We start from the raw sequence: 14,051 nt of genomic DNA, 5'->3' as shown, positions 1-14,051 counted from the left end.
AGTCTATTTGTCTATTGCATCAAACTTTATAAATTATATAATGGTGTAATTTTCAAAATTACAAGACATTCAATACAAATATTATTTTAAATTTTATCAATAGCATATGATGATGCAACTTGTATTATGCTTAGATTGTCTTGACTGTTTTCTGACATTGTGATAGATATTGTTCAGTTTTTGTCTGAAATTGTTTATTAATTTCATTAAAATAACTAACATAAAACAATAAAAAGTTAGCATATGCTTATCAAAATTTATTGCAAGTTAAATTCATAACATTGTGTACCGTACCTCAAATTTAGTGAACAACAAGCAAGCAAAATTAAATAATGAAATTAATAGTTTCTAATTGACCATAAGTAAACTCAACAGTATTACAAGCAAAAAAAAAACAAATTCAAGGGTTCAGCTAGATATAAACCAATTAAAGTTTATACCTGAATTACAATGCAGGTACAAATTCAGCCTACAGTTCACATACTGGGAATCATGCTCCAATCTTGCACAAGTGTAGCACAAAACTATTTTCCAAATTTTCAGAAAGGAAGGGAGCAAGCAAAGAGTAAATAAGTCATTATAGAATGGAGCAGAGCAATTCTATTTAAAACATACAGTGAAAATTTCTGAGAGTTGTAGTAAGAATCTGCAAAATATATAAAAAGAACTTTGTAAACCAAACTACACTTTCACATGAACCACTCAAAACAAAAATACCACAGGTGGATACAGGACTATTTTCTATTTGAAGAGAGTTTAGGGGGGGAAATGTAGTGTAGCAGACAAAAATCAATAATAGTTTACTAGAACCTGTTCTAAGCAAGGACCCGTTTTACAGTTAATAAAAATTACTCCTATTCCTTTTATATAGTTCTGCCTCACCCCTTACCAGTTTAAACAGAAATAATAATAATATCTATAAATTTACAAATGCTAAAGTTGCTTCCGTAAATCTTAACTCATTGCTTAAGAAGCATGACAGTGCTGTCTTTTTGAAATTATAACATTATAAGCTATTAAAACACATTATTGAATTAATTTGCATATAACACACACAATCACTTCCAGCCACAGTTTCAACCCTAAAAAATTCACACCAAAAATAATATATTCACTATAGCACGTATTGAACTGGCTGAGAACATTCGCAGCATGGGCTATGTCCAGTTCTGGTCTGCTGATAACAGCAAAATACATTAGACCCCTTATCAATGCTTACTAGGGTAGCTGCACATCATCATAACATTCACATAGCTTTCCTTTTTGAAGTTTCTTCCCTAAGTTTACTGGATTTGAAACAATTTTGACTCATAATCTTAGTGACATTAGCTTCTATGAAATTAAATTCACACAGTTTTAAACCAAACAAAATTCTAAGTACCCCAAACCACCTTGTCAAACATTTTGGATATCCTTCAAAAACATCGGCACAAACATTATGTGTAATATTCTCTTTTAAAGACATTTCGTCCACAACAAGAGAAACCAAACGCTCCTCAAGAGGCAACTGGGTAACTTTCAGTTTCAGGAGCTTCATGATGTTACCATTAATCCCGGCAGCCACAGAAAGATTTCGAAGCCACAAACGCAAATATATCAAAATATTTTTTGCAAAAAAATTGTATGCTTTTGGTGAACAACAATAAATAGCAGAAGCAAATGTTTTATCATGTTCTGTGTAGCGACGGCCTCTACATTTCTTATTTTGGTTCTTGAGCATAGACATTAAAAGGCTGTTTTTCTGCAGACAGTTAGGTAGGTTCTTCACATTCAATGCTGAATTTTCTTTTTTCAAGGATGAAAGGTCTCCTCGCAGCATGTTAATTAACTTGCGTTGCTTTGATATAGTCTTTTGCTGTTGTCTTAGTTTTCTTTGCATGGATTTAATCTCAGACTCTAGATTTACTCTTCTTCGTTTTGGCAGTCTTGCATCAGGAAGCATGCCCTCTGAAACAAAACATACTTACTTAAAAATTCTCCTCAAATGTAAAAATACTTGTAATCAAATAAGTTGGATGAAAAAAATAATCAAATGTATAATTTTAACATTTTAATAACTGAATTCTTAGGATTGAACATTTTGGATTCAAAGTTACAGTCAAGCCAAAACTCTCTGTAACCACTTTTTCGGCGCGAGTGTCCGAATCGTGATAGGAAGCCCAAGGGAGAAGTACATCACTGTGAGACAACGATCAAACAGGAGAAGAGTCTACCGGTCCGACGGAGAAGAGGTCGCCCACAATGTTACGTGTGTTGAGAAAGAAGGCATGTCCAACATGACTGCCCGAATCTTGTGAATAAACCGAAGGAAGAAGGACAGCGATGTGATAGCGGGATTAAGGAGGGTGGTAACTCACTGGTTAAAGGAACGGGAAGTCACCTACAGTGTTCTGCTTCCGCGTGCTGACAAGGGTATTCTCAAGGGAGGTGCCCGGAATGGGAGCGTGTTCAGCAGGGTTGCCTGGTGGAAAGGGAAGCACCACAGCAGCAGGTGCGGAAGAGTGAGACCCATAGTTACCGCAAAGCTGACATACGGACCCGAAAAGTCGGAGGATGGCCGCGATGTTATGTCTGTCAGGAAGTGGTCCATATTCAGTACACATGCCCGCTGCGTAGGATGGCTTCGCCGCATGGCTCACAACAGCGCAGTGTTACCTGTTTGGGATAAACAGGTTTAAGGAGGGGGCATTGTTACAAACGTAACATTGGCCGGGACACGTGCAGGTGCAGAGCTGGCTGGCGACTGCCGCAATATGATATGCACCGCGCGCGCCTGGAAGATAACAAGGATTGTCGCTTTTCCCCCTCCTTCCCACCACTCCCTGCGCGGCGCCCTGCCTTTGACACGTAACTGACACCGGACAGCTGGGAGTTGCGCGAGCCGCCGACATGTGTTTTTGAGAGATTTCTGCCGTCGGGACGGCTCGGAGTGACGCGACAGGACCTGGCCGCTCTTGTAAGTTCTGGAATTGCACTGGGGCATATATATATATGCCCGAGGACGCCGATAGGGAGAGTCAGTTCTGAGTGTTCATTTGGGAGTTCTCCCGCGGCGGAGTTTCCGGGCGATAGTGCCTAGGGTGCGGAAGAGTGGCGAAATCTTTCGACGAAGGTTCCAGGACAGGGAGTGAGTGAGTTCAGTGGAGTCGGGAGTTTTCCCGTGGCGGAGTTTCCGGGCGATAGAGTCGCGGGCGCGGCGGAGTCGCGGGCGCGGCGGAGTCCAGAGCGAAGTTGCGAGCGAGGAGTCGAGTGGATCCTCGGCGAAGGGAAAGTGCGTCGGCGGCGGCGGAGTGTGGCGACAGAGTCCCGCGGCAGAGACCCACGAGGGGTGCTGCGGCGAGAGTTGCGCCAAAGGTGCGGCCCAGCGAGGTGTGTGGAACGAGTGACTGGGGAATAGACCTTTCTTTAAGTGTAATTAATTATTTGCCATTTTAGAGGATTATTTGTAAGTGAAATAAGTAATGGCTATAAATAAAACTGTGTGTGATAAAAATCTTTAATTGGGCTATCCTTTACGAACCCGCAGTAAATCGTAACAATATATAGAATACATACTAACCTCCAGTACCATTAGTACATAGTTAGTTATAAAATAACCTTTATTGCTTCCTTGTCAACTCTAACTGTTCTGCAACATTACCAATACACATAGTATTGAAAAGTACTGAATGTTCTCTTTATTTGAATCCCAGTAGGTTAGTTGAAAAAAAAAACTCTCAAACACACATGTAGGTGCTAAATGGTAAAAATTTAACTGTCCAGCAAATTTGAAATGCTTTCATTATCATGTTTACGTATAATACCTTTCCAATGGTTGTTTTACAATCTACGTAAGTTTCTGGGATTAATACATGTTGTAATTTCATGAATTTGCTAACAAAAGTACAGCACCTATTATTAGAATGGTATAATGATATGTAAGAAAAATATTTACTTGGTAAACTTGAAACTATCATTATGAGTTATTGTAGTCACATTATTTTCTATAATATTTTCAATTACTTACTAGGAGATCGTTCACGCCTAAGAACAGGACCAGACACATGGCCAGCTGGCCGCCGCACTGCAGGCGCTTGATGTGATTCAGGCATGCCTGCATGCCTTGGCCGTTGACACAAGCGCCTGATTTCTTCCTTCTTCGACCTGCAATTCAATTGTTAGATCAATAATATTACACTGATCTACAGTTCATGTTGTGCATTTAGCAATGTGTAAAGAAATATTTAATATGAAATTGTGGCCCCCAGGCCACATTTATATTATTTATTTATTTTAGTTGTTATTGATTTTACGAATTATTTCCATTTTAAATTATTTTTTTTTTGTAAAATCTTATTTAATGTTATTTTGGTTAATTATTTAATAATTGTGATTATTTCCTTGTATATTTATATTCTGATTTGGTTTCGTTCTAGTTTTATTGTTATTCAATATATATATCGATTGTGTTTTCATGGCCGGCTACTGGGAGCGCGGGTTTGATTCATCAATGACGTCATGAGCGCCCGAGTGCCGGCGAGCCCGGACTGAACTGTGGGCCGCGGTCTGTTGGTTTTTGGAGTCGCCGCGACCGGACGTGTGTCGCGAGGCAAGCAAAACAGCTTTTCGACTCTGCACCGGCCAGTCCTCGCCGGGGCCTGCTGAGATGGGGCCTTGCCTTACCCGGAGGCGTCTTCAGGCGGCGAGATATTCGAAATTTACGCTAAGGTAAAGAGGCGACACATAGCTTTGGCAGTAGCGGGTTGTGGATGAAGATATATTATTAAAAAGAAGCATAGTTTTGCGAGGCGAACTTTTATATGAACTGCGTATAACTGTGCAAGCTTATTGATTAGACCCTCCCGTTATTAAAATGGGTGAATGCTACTTTGCTGGACTTTGATAAATGTGGAGAGTAGAAATTGCCGTTATGCCCTGAAGAGATTTATTATTTAAATTATGTTTACCTGCGAGATTTGCCCTCAGAATTAAAACATTTTTAGTGCAGCCGCCTCGTTTTGATTGAGTGATATTTTCCATGGCACATTTGACTGAACTATATCAACGCATTTTCTGAAGGTCACGGTTATCAGCTGTTTGATTCTTGGAAGCAAGACGTGCAAATATTGATGGTCGTGCACGTGTATGAATCCGGCTCCCAGTAGGACTCTTTTTGGAACTTTTATAATTAATTGTTTTTATTATATAGTATTTTTATAGTATTTGTATTTTCTGATTATATAGGTTATTTGGTTCAGGTAATTGCTATGCATAAAAATTTAATTTTTTTGTTTATGAATCTTTTGAAAATGATATTAATAATAAAATTTTGAGTAGCCTTAATCTGTTTGATTTTTTAAATGAGCCAAAGTCTTGCTGTATACGTTCGTAATTATTCTGTCTTTCATAGCTCAACCGCCCGGGTGCAACTTTTTGGAGTGAATTACCTTTTTTTGGTTTTCCCTGTTTTTGTATTGATAGTTACCCAGGGTGAGTCGGGGACGGTGCCCCCCTTCCAATTTGACCGGAAGGCGGGTTTCAAAATAAATGAGTAAAGTTGACGCCACTCCCACTGCCTGTCTAAGTTTCTTAAGTAATTATTAATTTAGAAAGTGATCTCAGGGATTTTAACGGGGGTTCGGCCTCGTGGCTGCAGGCAGGAGCGCGTCGTGGTTCGAAACCTACCCGGGCTGTTCAGGCCACCCAGGACACCTTATAAATAAATGGTAAACTGATTGACACGACACTGCACTTTATTCAGAACCGTTACACTTACTGGTCCCAGTACTGGCCGTGTCTGTTGTCTGACCGCTGCGGCATGCGAGTCTCTATGCGTAAACGGTGCGCGTGACCAGGATAGGTTGCAAAGTGGTACGCACGGACTTATACAGTGGCCGATTATCAACGTGAAAGATGCGGTGAATAGTCGCGGAGCTACTGTGCTGCAACAACTTATGCAGGCATTTACGTTAACATGGAAAACGGCACATACAAACGAATATTCTAAAGTTATTTGCAATCTAACCTGTGGCAGAATATTAAAGTCCCGAAAAGTACGTAGGCCCGGTAAGATGGAAACATACAAGTTACAGTCACTTATTCATCAGTTATTACTCGGTTATATTGCACGTTACAAGTTACACATTTACATACGATGAAAGTTAAGAGACCTAGATTAACGAGTAAGAACTCGAGACACGTTGCTAAGAGTCTTCGACGATAACGATTACTTGGCTTTGAGCCGAAAACTGCGTAACTCAATTATGCTGTCCTTAAACTCTGGACATGAAATTACGTAATAAATGCAAAGCTCCCTGTTGGGATAAAATAATTAGTTAACGAGTCACACGAAATATTGTGCGACTGAGTGGGGTCGGCGCAGAGCTGGTAAAAACAATTTGAAGAACTTACACTATTGCTGAGACTTGGATGTAGCACGAAAGTTGAAGGCTCTGCGTTCGCGGAGCGACCGACCCCTGCGAGCTCCCGACGGTAACTGAGCGCGGAGGCGCCGCGCGCCTCCGCGCCAAGGCACGTGAAGCGCGGGAAAACAGCTCCGACCAGTTTTGGACTTAAAAGACATATTTCACAATATATGATTAGATTATAGAACAATTGGGCATAATTTCCCTTGAATTAATTCTCTTTTAAATTGTTATTAAATTGGTTGTTTTTGATTTGAAAGAATAATTAATGATTTAGTTTAGCGCATTGCCACACCCGGCCGGGCGCTGTAATCGACTTGGTGTTCGTCGCGGTGCACTTGCACTCACTCGGCGGACATCACGCTCGGGCATGTTCGATGCACTTAAGTAAGTGTTGTTGTGACATAACGGCCTGTGCGAACCAGAGGGAGCACCGGCGGTTGGCGTCAAAGTAATAAAATTGAAAATACTAATTCATGCAATGAACAGCAAAGAAATGCATAAGGATGCTGTTTAGAGTTCACTTATTTCAGTGCAATGAGATATTACTAGATGTCATTGACCCCTCCCACCCCTTATCATAGATTTTACACTTTAATGGATAAAACAAAATATTTAATGTTATCATATCCTAATATCTTACATTTTTACACTCTTTAGCACTTGAAATCAATCTTCATTGATGTATTCTGACATGTTGAAATCACTGATTACCTACAGTTACGCATGGAGCAGTAGGTTGAAACACAAAATGAATCATCCATCCAATCTCCTATCAAAATTGTTTATGGTCCTGACAATTATACATGTTACAATTCTACTGATTAAAAAATAGGTGCACATGTCCTTGCATGACCTTCTGTGAGATCTGAATTTTTTTTATTTTTTTTCCTTACTTTGGTTTCATGGGAAGTTGGAAAAATCCTTGCATATTACACGAGAAATGCAATTCATTACAAAATGAAGCTACAGTAATTAGTAATAATGAACTGTACCGTTGTCTGTGAAGTAGGTCAGCGGCTCTCATTCCACTCTGGTCAGGAGCCTCACGAAATTAGAGGCTCCCACCAGTTGGGCTCCTTTGATAGAACCATGGAAAAATAATTAAATTAAATTTTGTCTTAATTGTTGCATTCCATACTGTATAATATGTGTACAGGAAATCTTCATTATATTTATGGCATATGTGCTTTAACTTTGATTTACTGAAGATCCTGGGTATATAGCACTATCAGCTTTCACATTCCATATTACACAACCCTCAACAGACTAGATGGCCATACTGTTCATCTACATATGTATATTGATGCATCATACACATTATGCAATACCAATACTTTTTTTTTTTAATTTTATCTTATTGAATGGAAGTAGGAGGGGCGAAGCCCAAAAATAATTGAAAGTGTCCTGGGGAACTAATAATTTATACTTTATACCCACAGGTTCAAAAACACTCAATATTTCAAAAATTAAAAACCATACAGTACAACCTTATTCAGGCGTAGGTAGGTTAAAAAGTAATCGTTCATTTTGGGAATGTTTTGGAAACCCCTTCAGTTGATTTACATGACCTATGTCGCCTACATGTTCTCTAATATTTCATAATTATCAAGTAATCATTTCCTGGCATCCAGTGCAGTGAAAATGTTTCCAGGGTATTTTTAACTGAATGCATCTAGCATTAAATATCTACAAACAAATTACATATAATGCCTTCAACGTAGTTATGATTTTTTGGACATTCCAACACAAATCTATACTTTAGTCAGTAAATTTCGGGAGAAATTTTAGAAATGCTTACATTCTTTAAAATAAATGCAAACAAATTTAATTATAAAATATTCACATTTTATTTTTATTTTTTACCGCTATTTTACAATAACAGTTTATATACCGCAAAAACTATTTCAGCCAAATATTTCATAAATTTCTTGAAATTAATGTAATAACTATTAATAGATTTCATAGTATATAACTCAACAAGTAATAATAATTGTTATTTTGTTTTAATAATTTTTATTTCCTTTGCAGTAATGGTTGGTGCCACAAATCTGCATTTGTGTTTAAAATGGCTTTGAGGTTTATGGGGCACGAACGAATACAATATGAAAACCTTTCAATAAGTCTCACAATGGTAATGGCTGTAGTAGGTAATCTTTTTTCAAAATCTCACAAAACATTAAAATGTTACAAATATTCAAGAGATGGCCATGCTGTATTAATAGGACTCCATAAAATCCACGCACAAAAATTTTTAAGTCTCCATGCAGCTATAAGTAGGGAATTTTAGCAATCTGAGCCCACCATACAATAATATCAGCCAGATAACAATGCCACGTGCCATGACGAAACGAATATTTGCAGAGTGAAAAAGAGTTATAACTACTGAGATGTGCGACCACGTGGTGAGTATTCAGAACGAAAATGAAAAATGGACTAAAATGAGATTTCACATCCGACCAAAAGGTTTATGAATAAATAAAATACACAACTAAATTTGTTAACGTAATATTACTAATGTAAGAACTGTTAGACATAAAAACATTATTTTATATAAAATGTAATGTACACTTCAAGACATCCTGAATACAGCGTTCACAGGCTTACCACGAGGATAACAGTAAACTTTAGGAACTCCGATGAATTCGGAAATTCCAAAAACGGTAAAATATTCCAGGAAGTAACTCAGATGCAGTACAAGATGACATGCACATAGACAAATTTAGAGGTCTTAAATACTTCGGAATAACATTGTAAATTCGCGAAACTAATTAGGTATCTATTAACTTTCCAAAACAATGGAATGATTAAAAAAATTGGTTTAATGAGTTTCAAACATAATTATAGAGCTTTGATTTCATAAATATTTAATCAAATGTACTCTCTTCGGATTGATCCAAAAATTGAATTTATACCAAAAAATTTAACATGTTCGAGTAGAAATGAATGCTGTAATGTATTGAAGAACAGATAGGAATATTTTTCCATTAACGATTATTTGCAAAAATATGCAAAGCCACCTTGGACACAAGTACGGGTAAATAACTAATGCAAAGCGGGTGCAGAAAACATAGGGTAGGTGGGTGCAAAGGTTTCCAGTTTCAGTGTTTGATTTTCGCCTGAGCCCCCTAATAGTCTGACGCCACTCCCGCTGCCTGTCTAAGTTTTTTAAGTAGTTATTAGTTTGAAAAGTGATCTCAGGGGTTTTAACGGGGGTTCGGCCTCGTGGCTGCAGGCAGGAGCACGTCGTGAATCGAAACCTACCCGGGCTGTTCAGGCCACCCAGGATGCCTTATAAATAAATTATAAACTGGTTAACACAACACTGCACTTTATTCAGAACTGATACACTTATTGGTCCAGGTACTGGCCGCGTCTGTTGTCTGACCGCTGCGACACGCGTATCTCTCTGCGTAAACGGTACGCGCGACCAGGATAGGTTGCAAAGTGGTGTACACTGACTTATACAGTGGCCGATTATAAATCTGAAAGGTGCGGCGGATAGTCACGGATCTCCTGTGCTGCAATAGCTTCTACAGGCAGTTACGTTAACATGGAAAACAGCACATACAAACGGACGTTCCAAAGTTGTTTGCAATCTAACCTGTGCGAAATATTAAGGTCCCGAAAAGTACGTAAACCCGGTAAGCTGGAAACATACACATTACAGTCACTTATTAATCAGAAATTACCTGGTTAGATTGCACGTTACAAGTTACACATTTACAGACGATGAAAGTTAAGAGGCGTAAGTTAACGAGTAAGAACTCGACACACGTTGATAAGTCTTCGACGATAACAATTAATTGGCTTTGAAGCCGAAACTGCGTAACTCAATTACGCTGTCCTTAACTCTGGACATGAAATTACGTAATAACTTCAAAGCTCCCTGTTGGGATAAAATTAATTAGTTAACAAGTCGCACGAAATATCGTGCGACTGAGCGGGGTCGGCGCAGAGCTGGTAAAAGGATTTGAAGAACTTACACTATTGCTGAGACTTGGATGTAGCACGAAAGTTGAAGGCTCTGCGTTCGCGGAGCGTCCGACCCCTGCGAGCTCCCGACGGTCACTGGCGCGTAGAGCTGTAGCAAACCGTATGTATTCGTTACTGAGTAACGGATGCGGCGTCTATATACGAGTAACGAAACGTTACACACGGCTGCATTTCGTTACTCGCATTTTTCGTATGTTTCACGCATGCGCACGCATATTCAATGAATTTACGTTACAAAAAACGATGTTTGTTTATTAAGTAAAGTATAATTTGGAAATTCGTCGTCCAAGTTTTTTTACTGTTTATTAAAGGTATTGTGTGTGTAGACAAAGTTTGAGATTGGAACAGAAACAACGTAAGAAAGTATTTTTAACTAATTAGAAATATGTATGTTTTTGTTTTTTTATTATCGCGAGTTTTCACGTTTTTTTTATTATCTTAAAAGAGATAATATAATAAAGCCGCTCTAAAGAGATTTAATTGTTTCTTGGTTAACAAAACCTGTTAATTATCACATATTGTTAATTGTAGCTATATATTCTATTTATTATTATTTACGCGACGTCATACTGTACGCGTACGCAATACGACTCAATTAGTTGCAGGTTATGCGGTATCAGAAGTAATGAGTAACGATACGATAGTAACGAGTACCGTAAACCGGGGTTACTTGAAACAGTTTTCAACTTTGAAGCTTAATAACTTTGATGCGGTTGAATATTTTTAAACTTTTGTAGTGCCTAAATATGAGTTTAGGTCTAGTTAAAACATTGCACTATGTTGTGATCAAAAATATTTATAAACTTTGTAGGAAAAAATTAAAATATGGGTGTTTCAAGTTACCCCACAGGATGGGGTTACTTGAAACACCTAATACCAGCTCATATTAAACTTGCTCTTTTGCAAGTTAGAATAGTTTGGGGTTACATGAAACAGTAAAGGAAGATTTTTAAAAATATTCAAAACCAAATGGAACAAAAACACTTGTATTTTTACATATTACAAGAAATAAAAATGAAACATTTAACAAATGATGATTAAGAAAAAACTCACACAAGTAATAATTCTTTAACTAAGAGATAACTGTCCAAATATTTACAATTCTAAAGGGAAGCAGTATCGGCCCCTCCTAGTAAAAAGAGGAATTACACAACAAATCACATCACACTTGTTCACAGGAGTCACATCTTCTTGAGTAGGAAATGTATAAATGTTGGCAGCTTTTGTGGATCGCCTCAAAAACTTTGCAATATATTTCTTCCCAGTATCCTCCACAATCTGAGCAACAAATTGCTTTGATGTCTCCTTTTTGGTCCCTTTATCATACTTCAGAGAAACCACAATAAAATCATCTGGTTTTAAACTATGAAGGTTAGAAAAGTTTCCATATTTCTGAGGAGGTTCCTCATCTTTTTCAATTTCAGAACTACATTCAGGTGATCTTACTTCAAAAGAACTGCTCATATCATGGACAGAGTAGTGACCATCATCGTCATCACTGCTGTCCTCTGAAAGTTTGTGTTTCTTTAAATTTCGTTTCATACTTTTGTTGGAACTTTTATTTGCTGTAAGTGATTGGGGATCATCAGCCAAATAATCTTTTTCTTCTTCACTGCAATGTTTGGATATTGTCTTCTTATGTACAGTTTCCTTTCTTTTTTTTGCTGCTGGAATTTTAGAAGGACCAGGCTGTATTAGCTCCGTAAAATCATCCTCACCAACACTTTTTCCTGGCTTTACAGCAAGACGTTTTTTTTTTTAGTTTCTTTGAGCTGAATCCCTCGGACTGGCCTGGTTTCGACAGAGAACTTGTCTCTGATTTTCTAAATTCATCAAGAAAAACTCTCAAAGAATCTGACCAATCTGACTTGCGTCTATTTTCATCACTGGCATTCACATTTTGGAACCCAGGCAGTTGCTTCAATACTTTATTTGTATCAAGAGGGCAAAGTCCGGTGGTTGAAAAATCCAGCAATTAGATTGTTTTTACAAGCGTCATTCTCTTCCAACTCAGTTAAACACCTTTTCAGTAGCTTAGGAAACTGATCTTTTTGAACAGGACCTCTGTGTTTTGTTTTCCAGTCGTCAAGAATAGTCTTCTATTTCCTCTTTAAGGGCCTGAAAAGAGCTGCATCAAGGGGTTGACACCACTGTGTACTGTTAGGAGGAAGTAATACGAACCGAATGTTTAATTTTTTACACTCTTGAATGACTTTTAGTGAAATGTGGCTCGAAAGATTATCACCAATCAGTACTTTTGAAGAATCAACATCAAACTGTTTAAAGTGAGGTAAAGCTGTGCTGAAGAACCAATCCTCGAAGACAACTAGATTAAACCACCCATTCTTAGATCTATTATAACGTGCTCCTCTGGGGCCACCTTCCGTCCAAGTGTCGTACAAGTGTTCTGCACGATAGCAGATATATGGTGGTAAAAGAACTCCAGTGGCTGAGCCGCAAAACATAACAGATGTGCTGGATTTAGAATGATCAATAATCCTATCAGGATGTTTGCAGCCCCTTCTAACAATGACTTTATTCTTATCAGGGTCATCTGTCATGTTTGTCTCGTCGTAGTTCAATATTGCCTGAGGTGCTACTCCATCTAAAGAAGATTTCAGTTCTTCAAAGTATCCCTCAACTTCTTCAACACCAACGCCTGCTCTGGCTCTTTTTATATTTTGACAAAGACGAACAGACAGAATATCTTTGTGTCTGTCAAGAAACTAATTCACCCAGTCAATTCCAGGCATGTTGGATTTAAATCGTCTTTCAACAACACCCTGTCGGTCTAAAAAACCCTTTACAATCACCCTAACATCATATTGGGTTAATGGGAATCCCCATTCACCAGCTAAAATAAGACCTTCAACAAGGCACTCCTCATCCTCTTCACTTAAGGTTGTCGGTCGTCCAACACTTTTTGAATGCAATCCTCTCATCTTTCTACTTAAAGTTGCAACTGATATGCCATACTTTTTACTGGCATTATTCAGTGACAAAAATCCTTCTCTTACCTCTGTAAGAGCACTCTTTAAAGAATCGTTGGAAAAGTCCTTGTAGTGCCGAGCTCCTGGTGCTCTCTTATAAGTTCTTGGCATAGCAAATCTGGAAGAAAAAAAACAGATCTATTAGGGGCCCGTGTGTCTGAACAGTATTTTACACTGTAAGGAATCCAGTTTTACAATTCGTGACTGTTTCAAGTAACCCCACCTTTGACATTTTGGTAAAAAAATTAAATAAAATAACTAACAGTAATTAAGAAGGAAAGAACAGCCTTGTAATCATGTAAACAACAGGTAGGGTTATGTTAACAAACGAATTGCAGTGATTTATCTTTTTCAGATTGGTCTGTGGAATCAAAGTTTTCAGAACAACATTTTTAGGCTAAAACTAATTTAGGGATTAAAATAATAAACAACTACACTTACCAGTTAGTATTTCATCTTAAATGACTTCAAAGTAATCACTACACTGTTGCTGTTCAAAAACCACTCACAATAACTGAAAACATGGTACAGGTCAGTGGTACCAACATGTTATCCTGAAAAGTCCCAAATCATTTCAAGTTACCCCACCGTTTCAAGTAACCCCGTTTTACGGTACTGATTGTTATAGTAACGAATACATACGGGTACACTTTTTTTCGTT

At 38.1% G+C, this 14,051-nt stretch overlaps 1 long non-coding RNA gene across 3 annotated transcripts; it reads right to left on the bottom strand.

Annotated features, from left to right (window-relative positions):
• Positions 1-242: 242 nt before the first annotated feature.
• Positions 243-14,000, bottom strand: LOC134527792 (uncharacterized). 3 transcript variants are annotated; one of them, XR_010074271.1, is made up of 4 exons: positions 13,832-14,000; positions 13,418-13,508; positions 4,007-4,143; positions 243-1,947 (listed from the first exon to the last, which is right to left on the bottom strand). It is a non-coding gene; the product is annotated as an uncharacterized LOC134527792 (long non-coding RNA). The 3 variants fall into 3 exon arrangements; XR_010074273.1 differs by having other exon boundaries at positions 13,418-13,996; XR_010074272.1 differs by lacking the exons at positions 13,418-13,508; positions 13,832-14,000 and adding an exon at positions 6,391-7,041.
• Between the last annotated feature and the right edge of the window lie 51 nt (positions 14,001-14,051).

The sequence above is a fragment of the Bacillus rossius genome, chromosome 1 (assembly GCF_032445375.1).
Source record: "Bacillus rossius redtenbacheri isolate Brsri chromosome 1, Brsri_v3, whole genome shotgun sequence".
Lineage (NCBI taxonomy): Eukaryota > Metazoa > Arthropoda > Insecta > Phasmatodea > Bacillidae > Bacillus > Bacillus rossius.
The sequence above is the reverse complement of the archived record's forward strand: the minus strand, read 5'-3'. Positions and strand labels throughout refer to the sequence as shown.